The sequence below is a fragment of the Rhincodon typus genome, chromosome 6 (assembly GCF_021869965.1).
Source record: "Rhincodon typus isolate 14 chromosome 6, sRhiTyp1.1, whole genome shotgun sequence".
In the NCBI taxonomy this organism is placed as follows: domain Eukaryota; kingdom Metazoa; phylum Chordata; class Chondrichthyes; order Orectolobiformes; family Rhincodontidae; genus Rhincodon; species Rhincodon typus.
This window is the reverse complement of record NC_063337.1, coordinates 35,804,557-35,819,360: the sequence shown is the minus strand read 5'-3', so window position 1 is coordinate 35,819,360 and position 14,804 is coordinate 35,804,557. Positions and strand designations below refer to the sequence as shown.

Genomic DNA, 14,804 nt, shown 5'->3' with positions numbered 1-14,804 from the left:
GCCTTGGTAAACTGCATTAATAATAAAAGCTTTACTTTTAAATTAGATCTTCTATTCAGTCCTGGATCAAATCTACCATGGAAAGTACCCTTTACCAAAATCAACCACGGAGATATTAAAGGAAACCCAGGAGAAATTTTATGGACTGCCCTATGTACAAAACACGGTAAGATTTGTTAATCTTGAATTATCTTCCATTCAGAAGTAATGCCTCATATTTGTGTTAAACATGTATTTTGTATGGATTGCACTTAAAAATCAATTGATATTTTATCTCAACTCATTTAATCTGAAATTTGAGCTTTGCAGCAAAAGTGTTTTGCTGTTAAATTATGAACATTGAATTTTAATCCAAGCTCAGTTGTTTTCATGTCGGGGAACTTTAATGTATTTGTTAGTGTAAGTTTATTTCGCAATCAAGTAACAATGTATTTCAGTGATCTTGGCCATGCTTAGTTGCAATGTGAAGACAATTACACAAGTGAACAACTGGGTAGTTTGGAATTGTTTTTGACTAGAAAAGGTCCATTTTGCAACTAAAGGGTACAGTGGGGGACTTTATCTCCAAAAGAAAATATAGGATACAGGGTAGACCATGTAAGACTGAGTGGAGGAGAAATCCTTTAACCCAGAGAATGAGCTTGTGCAATTCTCTGCTACAGAAAGTGGTTGAGGTTAAAACATTGAATGTTTTCAAGGAGTTAGATATAGTTCTTAGGCCTAAAGGAATCAAAGGGTATGAGGAGAAATTTGGAACAAGGTACTGAGTTAGATGATCAACCATGATCATGTTGGATTGTGGAGCAGGCTTGAAGGGCTGAATGGTCTATTTCTTCTGATCCTATTTTCTATGTTTCTATGTAAAGTAGGTAGTTTACGTTTTTACTTACTCTTTCACCAGAAACTGTCTCAAATCTGAACTGAACCTACCTTGTAGATGATGTATTCCAGTTTTAATGAAGAAAATATTTTAATCAGGTTGCAAACCCTGGACTTCTTTCTCTGTTCTAGTTTTCATAATTGCTGGCCAACTTTCCTGGGTCTTGCAATGGATCCTGTTTGTGCCCTGACTTTGTAAGCAAGCCTGTTAACTGTCCTGAATCTTTCCACTCTCCCACAATTACTGTCCCTTGTGCACAAGATTACTGTTCCTGCATGTGATCGCCAACCTCTATAATTCTTAGACATAGTTACTATGACAGTCAATTAAACAAGTGATGAAAGAACAATACATTTACAATTGTGAGATTCTGTTTCCGACGGAATGTCACCTGTACCACTTAGAAGTCTTCAGCTTTTTCTTTTTTGTTTCCCTCCCTCCGTATGTACAGCAAAGGGCTATTCCTGGCAGGCAGTGTTTGACCTGGTGCATTGCTGGCCCAGAGCATGGTTCCGGTTGTACAAATCACAGAAGATTCTGTTGCTGTTGAGCACATGATAGTGTGAGCATGGGCCTAGGGAGCGAGTGAGGTACATTCATCATAAGTTTGGCAGTAAAGAATTTTGTGAGCTAAATGATTGGAGCTCACAGAGAGAAACCTTCCATGAAACTCCCTGAAATTGGCAGTTAGCTAATTTCTGGTCAAATTCAACCCGATGTTCTTGTTCGTCGTCTGCAAACCTGATCGGACAGTAGTTATTAATTAGACTACGATATGATGTAATGCGCTCCCTGTGGTTGAAAATTTTGGAACGCATATTTCCAAAGCCCTCTATTCCTCCAAAGTAAACAACATTTAACATTTTTCCTATCCCATAACCTAAAGTGTTATTTTTTGAAAGAAATATGTCTAATTTGTATTTGAATTAATCAGTACAATGTACAATCACCTTTCTGTCAGGGATAGTAGGTTGACCTTTTCCTCACAGAAATACGGTTTACAAAGATTAATTTTGAATAGACTTCTCTTCAAGCAGATGCTATGTCTTCTGATTATACTGGGCTTGATGAAATAACTTGTCATGGTCTATCTTGTCTTGTTTCTTTACGATCTTGTGAACATCAATCATATAATTTCTTACCATTCACTTTTCTAGTGATTGGCCTTAATAAGCCAACACCAACTTCTCTCAAAAATCATTCTAATAGCGCTCCTGTATCCTTTCAATAACTACAAAATCTTTTTTGTACTGTGACCGGAAAGAACTGGACACCATTTGTATTACATGATTACATATTTCATATACTGTATCATTTCTGCTTTCCATTTGAGAAAAATGTTAAGTTCTCTGCATACAGTGTACAGACTTGCAGTCATTTCACATTTTCAGATTATAATTATTTAAGTTTGAAGCACAAAAATTTGGTTACATATATGTATTCAAATTCTGTTGGGTTGAGCAAAGAGTTACAGTTTTCTTTTCTTTTTAGGCATGGCAACTGCGCTTTAGCCACCTTGTTGGATATGGTGCCAAGTATTACTCCTATCTAATGTCAAGAGCAGTAGCGTCCATGGTTTGGAAGCAATGTTTCATGAAGGACCCACTTAACAGGTTAGAAAATTTAGGAGAACTTAGAATTAAGTTCGTAAAGAAATGGGGATGTATTCTGTAAAATGAGATCTCAGAACTTGGAAACCAGGAATGCAGATTGAAGACAATTGCAAAAAGAAAATTGAGATTTTATTTAACACAACAAATCATGATCTACAATATATTGCTTGAAGAGGTAATGCAAGTGGGTTCAGTAGTCACTATCAAAATTTGTATAATTTATATAAAAGTTTGATAAGTGCACAGCCATGTGCCAAGATCAGGGAGTGAGACTACATCTATAGTTGAAAAGATGGCACAGACAGAAGGGCCAAATGCCTGCCTCCTGTGGATCAAACTGTCTCTGTTAAAGGATGTAGATCAGGAGAAGCTTTAATTGAAGTTTAAAAATGGTGACATAGGTGGAAATGTGATTTGTTAGCAGTGTTTCTTTTGAGAATGTGGAATGAGAAAGTGAGCCACTGCTTGATCAAGCAACAAAAGTTCTACAATGGCAGTAAATTTCAAAATTGATTTAAATTCTTGATAGTTTACAATTAAAGTCTTTGTGTCTTTTGTAAAGTTTACTCTGACAATTAGTTATAACGTGCAAAATAAGTTTGAAGCCTGACTACCACTTTTTTGCATGTCCGAATTAAGCAAACAGGATGCATATCAAGTTCTTTAATCATTAGTTTACCTAGGGTAGTAATTGATTTTATTAGGGCAAATGTGTGTAAACCTTAATTATCAACCAAAAATGTGTTTTTGGTCTTTTGGCACAGATGAGTTCAATTTGTATTATGATACACAAAGCGTTGTGAGGATGTTTTAATAGCCTAGTTATACCAATGACATTATGTCTTGACAAGTAGCAATATTGAATTTAGGAATGGATGCCAAGCAGTGTGGTAGAGAGTAGACATATCTGCTGTATCTAACAAACATATAGATTTTTGACTTATTCCTTTTCTAAGTTAATAGTGCCAGTTCTTTAGTCAATTGAAGTAAATTGATTGGTAATTCAGAAAATTCATAATTAGGTTGATTTATGTATAACTGGGTTTTATAACTATGTAATTGGCAAATTTATTATGAAATTTCCCAATACTCACCAAAATTTTCTCACAGTAACGCAGACAGTAATCCATTGCAATAAATTAGTTGGATAACTGATTCAAAGAGCTGCATGAGCTGTATGGCCTCCTTCTGTGTGGTATGATCTCTGACTTCAGTATTATAATTGGGAAAACCTAGGCCATTATGTGCAAACATAAAAGTAAGAAAACCTGTTGCCAGAAGACTCCTGAATGGGCTATAGGTCTCTAAATTTTTTTTTGTCTCTCCTGGGAAGTTGGGATTGATGGGTGAAGATAAAAGTAGCCTCGGCATGAGAGTGACCATTTATGATCTGAGGGCATTTTGTACCAGAGAAGTCTACGACAAGAAAAATTAGTCGGTTAATCAGTTAATCAGTTATTATTATTTGCTATGCCTTTGAAATAGCTTTCTGACCACAAATTTGAATTACTTAGTAAGTTTGAAAAACTTTGTTAGCAGTTGATAAACAAAGAAACCAACTCTTGTCACATCATAATCGAATGTGTGTTTTAACACACATTATTCAGTAGCAAATGTTTTGTTGTATGCCACCTGTAATAAATTATATCTAGACAGTTTCATTGCCTGTCATGTGTAATGCTGGGAATACAGTGGTATTTCAAAAATTCCAAGTAAAGTACCCACTTACATAGACATGTAGCCCTGATATGATCAGATATAAAAAAAAAGTTAACTCAGTTCAACAGTAATCACAAAATTAAATGTAATGACATATGCACAATATAGAGTTGATAATTTGGGACTGGTTCTCATCATTGTGAATTGGTTTGTATGTAACTAACTGAGGTGATCTCACGTGGCAATAAGGGCACCTCATTAAATATTACTTTCAGGATATTGCACTGTCAGATTTGAAGAGTGCCAGCTAGGTAGGGTTTTCAGTGTTAGAAGCACATCAGTAGCTACACAACTGACAATGAACATGTTGAAGAGTGGGAGGAGGACAAATGCAAACCGATTACTGTTGGGAGCTGTGGGTTCAATTACCAAGCCCCTAACCTCTACAATTGTCGTCCTTATCAATACTAATATGTCTATGTGGCTTGGTGTTAAATTTTGCCTGATAATACTTTTGTGAAGAACTTAATGATGTTTCATTACATTTAGGGTGTGATATGAATACAAATTGATGTTGTTTAAAGTACAATAGTCCAACTACAAGTTAGCTAAATACACCTGATGGAAGGCTAGAAATACTGGGGAAAAGATTTAAAATTTCCCTGCTCCCCTCCATTGCAGCAGCCATTTAGCAGATGCCTGTAAACAAAACTTGAATATATAGGCCCAAGCCCTGTACATTATAAAGCTCTGTAGCATGGAAGTTAGTTCCTTTTTCCAGAGAAAGGAGTAAGTGAGCTTTCTGGGATTCAAATTTAAAAAAAAACACAGGTGCAGTGACAGCAAGGTAAATTTAGAAGAGGTGCTGCTTATTCTTTAGAGGCAAAAGGAAATGAGCTGAAAACCGTTTTCTTTTCAGTAACTTTCCGAGCGCGTGGTAAATATGTAATTTTAAAGCTGATTTATAAGACGATCCAACTCACTTCTGAAAATGGTGATTCGGAGCTTTGCTGCAGAGTAAGATAATTATTACTTCTCTTTCGTCAGGATTATGGGAGACCGCTATCGCAGAGAGATGTTGGCGCACGGTGGTGGAAAAGTGCCTATGTTCATGGTTGAAGGTAAAACAAAATCATTTTTAATTTTAATTTTAATTTTGACATCAAAATGCTGTATTTAAAATATCATATCCAGGTGACTGGCCTTCCGAAGCCCAACTTATCCACATTGTGGGGCAGCATTGATGATAAAAGGAAAGTGCTGTATGCCAGTTGTTGGAGTTAATTTTCTGTTGCCTTCTCCGATATCGGAGGAAGGTTTACTACAAGCAGTATGGTAGAGACAGCTTTGGTACTGTACACAGGAAGGCTGATCTTTGCCAGAAAACACTGTAATATTGCCCATTTAACAGTATTTTAATTTGAAGATCTTGTGTAAACAAGGTTTTAGAGTTTCTGTGTAATGTTCTCTGTTTTAAAATTATATTAAAATCTTTTGTGCTTTTTTATAGCATTATAGCATGTTTTAATTTTCACCTATTTGATCTATTAGATTTCATTTATATTATGTTACTGACATTAAGTCATGCTTGGTTTGGAAAGGACTAATTCCAAGTGACTTTGAGTATATCGATTAGGACAATCCAGTTAAAGCAATCATAAATAAATACTATGAAGTTTTGTAAAAGCTCACATCACTATGATAATAGGGAATTGTGAAGCACATTCCGCAGCAGCTACCATAATTAATACATGAGTTGTTTTCTTTCAATGTAAGGGCCTTAGCATCTATCTTGTTTGTTAAGAGCTCCTGCACCACTTGAAAGGAGGTTTCATTTCACAGGAAATGTAGTTTGGTAGATATGTGAGTCAGTCCTCACTACATGGAGCTGAAGAAACAAAGCCCTCCTCTCTATCACTGTCTTCCCATATCTCTCTGCGTGTGTGTGTCTTTTTCTCTACGATCCAGGGAGTCTAAATCTGTGCCAATCAGAAACGTAGAGACCTCGGACTCGATTATGTATGTAAGTGGTACACGAGAAGCAATGTTAGTGTAGTTAATTTGGGATTGCTAATGTATAAGGAACTTGAGCTCATAATAGGGACAGGTTTGCCATTTTACTTCATGTTCAACTTAAGGAAGCAAAGTCTGATATGAATTGCTATTAAGTGTTTGCGCGGCTAACTTTAACAGAGTTTGAAGAATACCTGGTGGAAGACCTCAGTATTTGATGGCACTATTTTTTGTACAAATGAGGCTATCATACAGTTAGATATATTGAGGTAGTGAATCAACTCCTAGAAAAATAAGATACTCAAATCGTATCATGGAATGTCTGTTATCAATAAATCCAAATAGACATCTGCTGTAAATCCAGATTTGTAACAGGCACCATTACAGAGATTGCCAAAATAAGAATAATGTTTTAATTACGTAAAATCGCTATTCGGGATCTGATTTACTTAGATTTGCCAACTCCAACATCACATAACAAACTTTATAATTAAATTTGGTGTAAAAATTGTAACATTTTTCTTCAGGCATAGTGTGTTGGGGCGTACAGTGTCTTCTTGGTGTTGTTTATTTGCCAGGCATCAGCGGACTAGACCTATGTCTTACCACGCTTATCATCTTTAATGGCCAGGTATATGAACAAATTAATGGAACACACATGGGTTCACCCATCTCGGGTCTGATAGCAGAAGCTGTTATGCAAAGACTTGAATGCACAGCCCTCCCTCAGGTCCAGCCTAAACTATGGGTGAGATACATGGACGATACTTTTGTTATCATTAAACAAGAAAAGTTAGAAGAAACACACCACCTTATTAACAGCATTTTCACTGGGACCAAGTTCACCAGGCAAGAAGAGAACAACAACCAACTCCCGTTTCCAGACGTACTAGTGAAACGAATGAACAATGGTGAATTCCTTATGCGTGTAAACAGAAAGACTATACACACAGACCAAATCCTGAATTACAACAGTAACCATCCCAGTGTCCACAAACAGAGCTCTGTCAAGATTCTGTTTAAGCGAGCAATAACACCCCCGGAGCTACGCAAAACGAAGAAAACACCTATACAAAATCTTTATGAACAATGGGTATCCTAACAGCTTCGTCTGCCGATGCCTGGCAAATAAACAACACCAAGAAGACACTGTACACCCCAACACACTGGCCACCCTACCCTCAATTAGAAACATATCAGAACTGACTACAAGACTCCGACAACCTCTTGGAATAAGGATAGCTCACAAAGCAGCAGTTACACTTCGTCAGTTACTCTCAAAGACGAAGGACCCCATACCCACAATGAGCAGGACAAGTGTGACATACAAAATACCGTGCAACAACTGCGAGAAACACTACATAGGACAGACGGGTAGGAAACACGCCACCAGGATACATGAACACCAACTCGCAGCAAAACAGCACAACCAATTCTCCCTCGTTTCAATACACTCTGATATAGAAGGGCGTCAATTTGACTGGGACAAAGTTACAGTACTAGGACAAGCAAATCCAAGATAAGCACGGGAATTCCAGGAAGCCAGGTTTTCAATCACCGGTGTGATAAATGAACATGTTGAAATAGACCCCATCTACGTACCACTGCGGTACAAAACCAGAAACAAGCCTGCCCACCATGACAGACCAGACCATATGAATTCAGAGCGGGACAGAACAACAGCGCTTCAGTGGAGGCTGCACAGCATTGACGATGTCACCTAGAAGGGAGGCGAAATGTTTGCATGAAAACCAGTCAGCTTGGCAAAGCAACCAACAACCCTAACCAAGAAGGTTGGCAGGTAATCAGTCTCATTGCAACCATAAAGAATGGGAACAGAATTTAACCATTCAGTCCTTGGAGCAATGTTGCCTCTAAACTGCATGACTGTGCAGCGGCTTGGAGGCTCTGTACACATCAATCGATGTGCTGACACATAGCTGCTACTTCTGGATTCTACTGCTGCCCCATGGACCTCCCGGAGTCTTAGCAGCAACAGGAACAATCAGTGGAAGTGTTGGCCTTGAGCTTACTCCACTATTCAATAAGACCATGGCTGATCTGTTTATATTTCAAATTCCATATTCCCATCTACCCTACCCACCCACCCCCATAACCCTTGATTCCTATATCTAACAAGAATTAATCCACCTCTATCTAACTAAATTACAGTGACCCACTTCCACTGACCTTTGAGGTAAAGAAATCCAAATTCTCTCACTACCTTCTGAGAGAGAAAAAATTCTCATTACTGATCTAATAGGGTGACCCGAATTTTAAAACAGTGCCTCTGGTTCTGGACCCACTCACGAGAAAACATTCATTCTGTATCCACCTTGTCAAGACCCTTCAGGATCTTATATGCTTAAAGCAAGTCACCCCTCAATCGTCTGAACTTAAGTGGAAGCAATCTTGGCCTGTCTAATCAATCAATCCTCATTTAAAAAAGCACACTCATTTCAGGTATCAATTTGATAAACTATGATTGAATCTTCTCCAATACATTTACATCATTCCTCAAGTAAGAAGAACAAATCTACACACAGTACTTGAGATGTAGTCTCACCGGTACTCTGTATAACTGAAGCATACGTCCTTACTTCTATGTTAAGTTCCTCTTGTAATAAAGGATACCGTCCCTCGAGCCGCCTTGATTATGTGCTGTGTGTGTATACTAACCTTGTGTGTCTATTGTACTAGAACACTAAATCTCTCTGCACCTCAGAATCCTGCGGTTATTCTCAGTTTAAATAATGCTGTGCTTTTTTAGAGTTCCTACCAAACTGAACAATAACATATTTTCTCGTTTTACACTCCATCAGCCAGATTTTTACCCATCCACGCAACCTATCTATCTATCTGCAACTTCCTTATGTCTTCACAATATACTTTCCTACCTATCTAGGTGATGTCAGTGAATTTAGATGACTTCGTTCCCCTCATCTGATGTTCATTGTAAAAAATGGAGGGCCCAGCAGAGACCCCTGCCTGACTGCACTTGCCACATTCTGCCAATCAGACTAAGATGCATTTATGCATACGCTGTTTTCTGCCAGCTGGTCAATCTTGCGTCAGTGCTAATATTTTATTCTGTAAACTGTGTGCTTTATTTTCAGCAACGAACTTTGATGTGGCACTTTAGCAAATGTCTTCTGAATATCTAAGTATAGTAGGTTTATGGGCTCCTGTTTGTATACATCATGTATCACTCCTTCAAAGAACTGCAATAACTTGGTTAAACATGATTTCCCTTGAATAAATCGTGCTAACACTTCCCCATTATCTTGATTTTCTAAGTGCACAGATATATAATTTCTTTAATATTCAATTCTACTAGCTTACCCACAGGGTCAAAAGAAAGAAGCAAGCGTATGTCGGGTATGGACGGCAGGGATTGAATGAATCCCTAGAAGAGTATAAGGGCAGTAGGAACATAATTGAGGGAGATCAGTAGGGCAAAAAGGGACGTGAGATGACTTTGGCAAATAGGGTTAAAGAGAATCCAAAAGGATTCTACAAATACATTAAGGGCAAAAGAGTAACTAGGGAGAGAACAGGGTCGCTCAAAGATTAGCAAGGCCACCTATGTGTGGAACCACAGGAGATGGGTAAGATACTGAATGATTATTTTGCATCAGTGTTTACCGTGGAGAAGGATATGGAAGCTAAGCTAGAGAACTTGGTGGAATAAATAGTAATATCTTAAAAAGTGTCCATTTTGTAGAGGAGGTACTGCAAGTCTTAAAACGCATAAAGATTGATAAATCCCTGGAACCTGATCAGGTGTAACCCAGAACTCTGTGGGAAGCTAGTGAAGTGATTGCTGGGCCCCTTGCTGACATGCTTGTATCATTGATAGCCACAAGTAAGGTGCCAGAAGACTGGAGTTTGGCTAATGTGGTGCCATTATTTAAGAAAAGTGGTAAAGAAAAGCCAGGGGACCATAGACTGGTGAGCCTGACATCGGTGGTGGATGAGTTGTTGGAGGGGATTCTGAGGGACGGGATTTACATGTATTTGGAAAGGCAAGCACTTATTAGGGATAGTCAAAATGGCTCTGCGTGTGGGACATCGTGTCTCTCAAACTTGATTGAGTTTTTTGAGGAAGTGACAAAGAGGATTGACGAAAGCAGAGCGGTGGATGTGGTCTCTATGGACTTCAGTAAAGTGTTTGACGAGGTTCAGCATGGTAGACTGGTTAGCAAGGTTAGCTCACATGGAATACGGGGAGAACTAGCCATTTGGATATGTAACTGGCTCAAAGGTAGGAGACAGAGGGTGGTGGTGGAGGGTTATTTTTCGGACTGAACGCCTGTGACCAGTAGTATGCCACAGGATTGGTGCTGGATTCACTGCTTTTTGTCATTTATATCAATGATTTGGATGTGAACATAGGAGGTATGGTTAGTAAGTTTGCAGATGACACCAAAATTGTTGATGTAGTGAACAGCAAAGAAAGTTACCTCAGAGTACAACGGGACCTTGATAAGATGGGCTGATGAGTGGCAGGTCTAGTTTAATTTAGATAAATGTGAAGTGCTGCATTTTCATAAGGCAAATCAGGGCAGGACATATACACCTAATGGTAACACTCCTGGGGAGTGTTGCTGAACACAGAGACCTTGGAGTGCAGGTTCATAATTCCTTGAAAGTGGAGTGACAGGTAGACAGGGTAGTGAAGAAGGTGTTTGGTATGCTTACCTTTATTGGTCAGTGCATTGAGTATAGGAGTTGGAACGTTATGTTGCACCTGTACAGGACATTGGTTAGGCCAGGTTTGGAATACTGTGTGCAGTTCTGGTCCCCCAGCTACAGGAAGGGTGAAGTGAAACTTGAAAGGGTTCAGAGAAGATTTACAAGGCTGTTGCCAGGGTTGGAGGGTTTGAGCTATAGCGAGAGGCTGAAAAGGCTGGGGCTATTTTCTGTGAATCGTTGGAAGCTGAGGGGTGACCACATAGAGGTTTATAAAATCATGAGGGTCATGGATAGCGTAAATAGCCAAGTCTTTTCCCCAGGGTAGGGGAGTCCAAAACTAGAGGACATAGGTTTAATGTGAGAGGAGAAAGATGTAAAAGAGTCCTAAGGGGCAATATTTTCGTGCACGGGGTAGTGCGTGTATGGAATGAGCTGCCGGCAGTTGGAGGCTGGTACAATTACACCATTTAAAACGCATCAGGATGCATACATGAATAGGAAGAGTTTAGAGGGATATGGGCCAAATGCTGGCAAATGGGACGAGATTAATTTAGGATATCTGGTCGGCATGGACGAGTTGGACCGAAGGGTCTGTTTTGCTGCTGTCACAACTCTCTGACTCTATGACAGACATCAAGCTTAACAGGCCTTTGGTTTCCTGATTTCTGTTTCCGTCACTTCTTGAATACTTGATACTTTCCGTCTGATGGAATCTTTCCTGAATGTACAGAATTTTTCCAGTGCATCCACTACCTCATTAGCACTCTAAGACCCTCAGACGAAGTCCATCTGGTTTCGGAGACTTGTTAGCTCACAAAATTACCAGTTTGCTTCATACCACTTCCCTTAGGTTCATAAAGTTTCTTCCTTCCACCTGGTTTGCAACTATTACTGGAATATTTGTTTTTACCCTCTATAGTGAAGACAGGAGCAAAATATTTTTTCATTTCATCTGCTATTTCCTCTTCCATTCGCTCCCCATTCTCACTCTCCAGTGGACAAATACTCACTTTTTTCCAATTTACTCTTCCTTTTTAAATGCCAACAGAAACTGTTTTTTACATTTCTAACTAGCTTTCTCTTGCACTCTGACTTCTTCCTTCTGATTAACCTTTTAGTCATTCTGTAAATTTTTTATACTCTGACCAATCATCTGTATTCTGTCCAGTTATCTAAACTGACACTCACCTTTGTGCAGTTACGTCCTTTTCCCTGAAGTTTAATGCTTTCCCAATCTTGTTTCGTTAACCACAGATGGTGGGTCATCACTTCAGAATTATTATTTGGAGCAACAATATACTAATTCAGAATATTCTGAAATATCCCCTAAGATGTCAACTACATTACCTCTTTGGTTTATCCCCTAACCTAGTATGCCATTTCACTTCAACTAGCTCAACTTGCATGTCTACATTGTTGCTTTTATTTAAGTTTTACATATTCGTCTTAGATCCAATCTTCCCCTTTCATACTGGATATAAAATGTAATCAGATTTTGGCTACTTCTATCAAGGCAGGTCTTAACTCTGAGGTCATTAATCCTGTCACATTACACAATACCAAATCTAATCTAGCCTCAGATTGTTCCAATGTGTTGCTCTAAGAAACTTGTCTCAAAAGCATTCTATAAACTCTTCACCCAAGCTATTACTGTCAATCTTATTTTCCAGTTTGCATGCAAATTAGAATCACCCATGATTATCGTTGTCCCTTTATCACAAGCACCCAATGTGTCGCCTTGTGTAATTTATCCCACATTGTGGCTACTGTTTGGGAGCCCATAGATCATTCCTGCTCGTGACTTGACACACCTTGTATTCTTCTCCATGTGAACTGATTCTACATCCTGATCTCCTGAACCAACTATTGCACAAATGACATCTTTAATTAACAGTGCTACCCCTCTATTTTACCGAGCTTCCTATTTTTCTTGAATGTTGTAAACCCCTCAATTAGGATTCAATCCTTATGATCAGGAAGTATTGACCCCATAATGGCTATCAGATCATATTTATTTACTTCAGTGTTTATTTCCAATTTGTTTAGTTTGTTATGAATGCTACATACATTCAAATACAGAGCCTTTAGTTTGTCTTTTTGGTACTTTTGTAACATTTAAGAAGTTTGACACCATCTAGAACAAAGCAGCACGTCTGATTTGTCACACATCCACAAATATTCACTCCCTCCAACACTGATACTCGGTAACTGCAATATGTACCATCTACCAGATGCACTGCAGAAACTCACCAACACTTCTTACGCAGCACCTTCCAAACCCATGATTTTTGCCATCTCGAAGGAAAAGAGCAGAAGATAAATGGGAATGCCGTCACCTGCAAGTTCCCCTCTAAGCCTCTCACCTTCCTGACTTGGAAATATATTGCCGTACCTTTGGTATCGGTGGATCAAAATTCTGGAACTCTCTCCCTAATGGCATTGTGTGTCTACCTGTACCAAATAGACTGCAGTAGTTCAAAAGGGAAACTCAACATCACCTTCTCAAGGTCAATTATGGATGGGCTGGCCAGTGATACCCATATGCGATGAATAAATTTTTATGATCTCGTGTTGATTTTTGATCTATTCCTTGACTTGTTTCTCTCTGCCTTTTCCTGACATTCTCTGACTATCGTTTCCCCTTTATTACTATTTTCCTGTCTTACCTTATCTCTACCGTTTGAAATATCACATCTTTTCCTATTTGCCCCCTGTATTTAGTTTAAAATCTTCTGTATTTCCCTAATTATGCCATTTACAAGATCACTAGCCCCAGCACAGTTCAGGTGTAGACCTATTCCAATGGTACAGACCTCACTTTTCTTATTACTGATGGCAATGGATTAAGTATTGGAATTCACTTTGCACTCCAGTCTCTAAACCACGTATTTATCCCTCTAAGTTTATGTACTCTATGTCAATTTTCACATGGATCGGGTTAATAAATAAACTGTTGAGGTTCTGCTTTTCAACTTAGTGCCCAGTTTCTTGTACTCTGTATGCAGAACCTAGTTCTGGTTGCATCATTGATACCTGCATGGACCGTGTTCTCACCATATCTATTGCTGTCTATGATGTTAATTGCCTGTCTCGGGATCCTCACCTCATCCTTTCCTTTTGCTGAGGCTGACTACTGTCTTTGGACCCTCATTGCACCTGTTCCCTCCGGTAAGGCTGACTGCCTGTCCTTCACCACACCTGCCCACGACGTGGAATGGCGATTTGTTATAGCCACAACCTGCACTCCATATGGGGAGGACATCCCACCTCAGACAGCTGATTAGCCAATAGCTCTCCAATCTCTCAAAACCAAGTGTCAGGATTGAATATTGCAGACAAGCCTATATGCTGTTGGCGTGGCCAGGAAAAGAAAACTGAGGTGAGCAAGCATTCAAGGCAGAGAAAAAACAAGGGGGCCAATGAGGGAGGCAAACAACCCCTCTTGACCAAGTCTCAAGCAGGCTACATTGCTTGCTCCCCTGACCTGTCTCAAGCCTTACAATTGCAAGCAACCTTTAAATGTTCCATTTGTTGTGACAAGAGAAATGGGATTTAGCCTTGTCGACTGCCTGTAGAACTGTTGCTAGGTCTAGGGTAGATAAGTTGATGGTGGGAGGGACGTTCATGGAATTTTACACTGACAGGATTCTGTAAAATTCTGTCTATGTTACCATAAGCCTTTATGCTGGGATAAAAGGATTTTTAATCAATGTCCCATCTGACGGGGTAAGGATGGGTGGGCAACATGTAAAATGACAAATTCTTTTCTCAAAGGCCAGTGAACAAAAGGCACTGCATGCAGAACTCAGTCTTTGTATTTCCTAGATGGCTGACCAGGTGAGGGTTCATCTTTGTCGGGAGATGTGAGACAATGCTGACACTGTAGGCACAAAACAGGAACTGTTGCAAGAAAGCTCCAGACCAACAAAACGATCAAGAGGTTA

General features: G+C 39.2%; 1 long non-coding RNA gene across 1 annotated transcript in view; it reads left to right on the top strand.

Annotated features, from left to right (window-relative positions):
• The first annotated feature begins 43 nt into the window (after positions 1-43).
• LOC125483299 overlaps positions 44-14,804 on the top strand; it is a 29,355-nt gene continuing 14,594 nt past the window's right edge. Inside the window, exons 1-3 of the long non-coding RNA XR_007262258.1 lie at positions 44-166; positions 2,372-2,493; positions 5,200-5,273. This is a non-coding gene — a long non-coding RNA (uncharacterized LOC125483299). The remainder of the gene's footprint in view (positions 167-2,371; positions 2,494-5,199; positions 5,274-14,804) is intronic.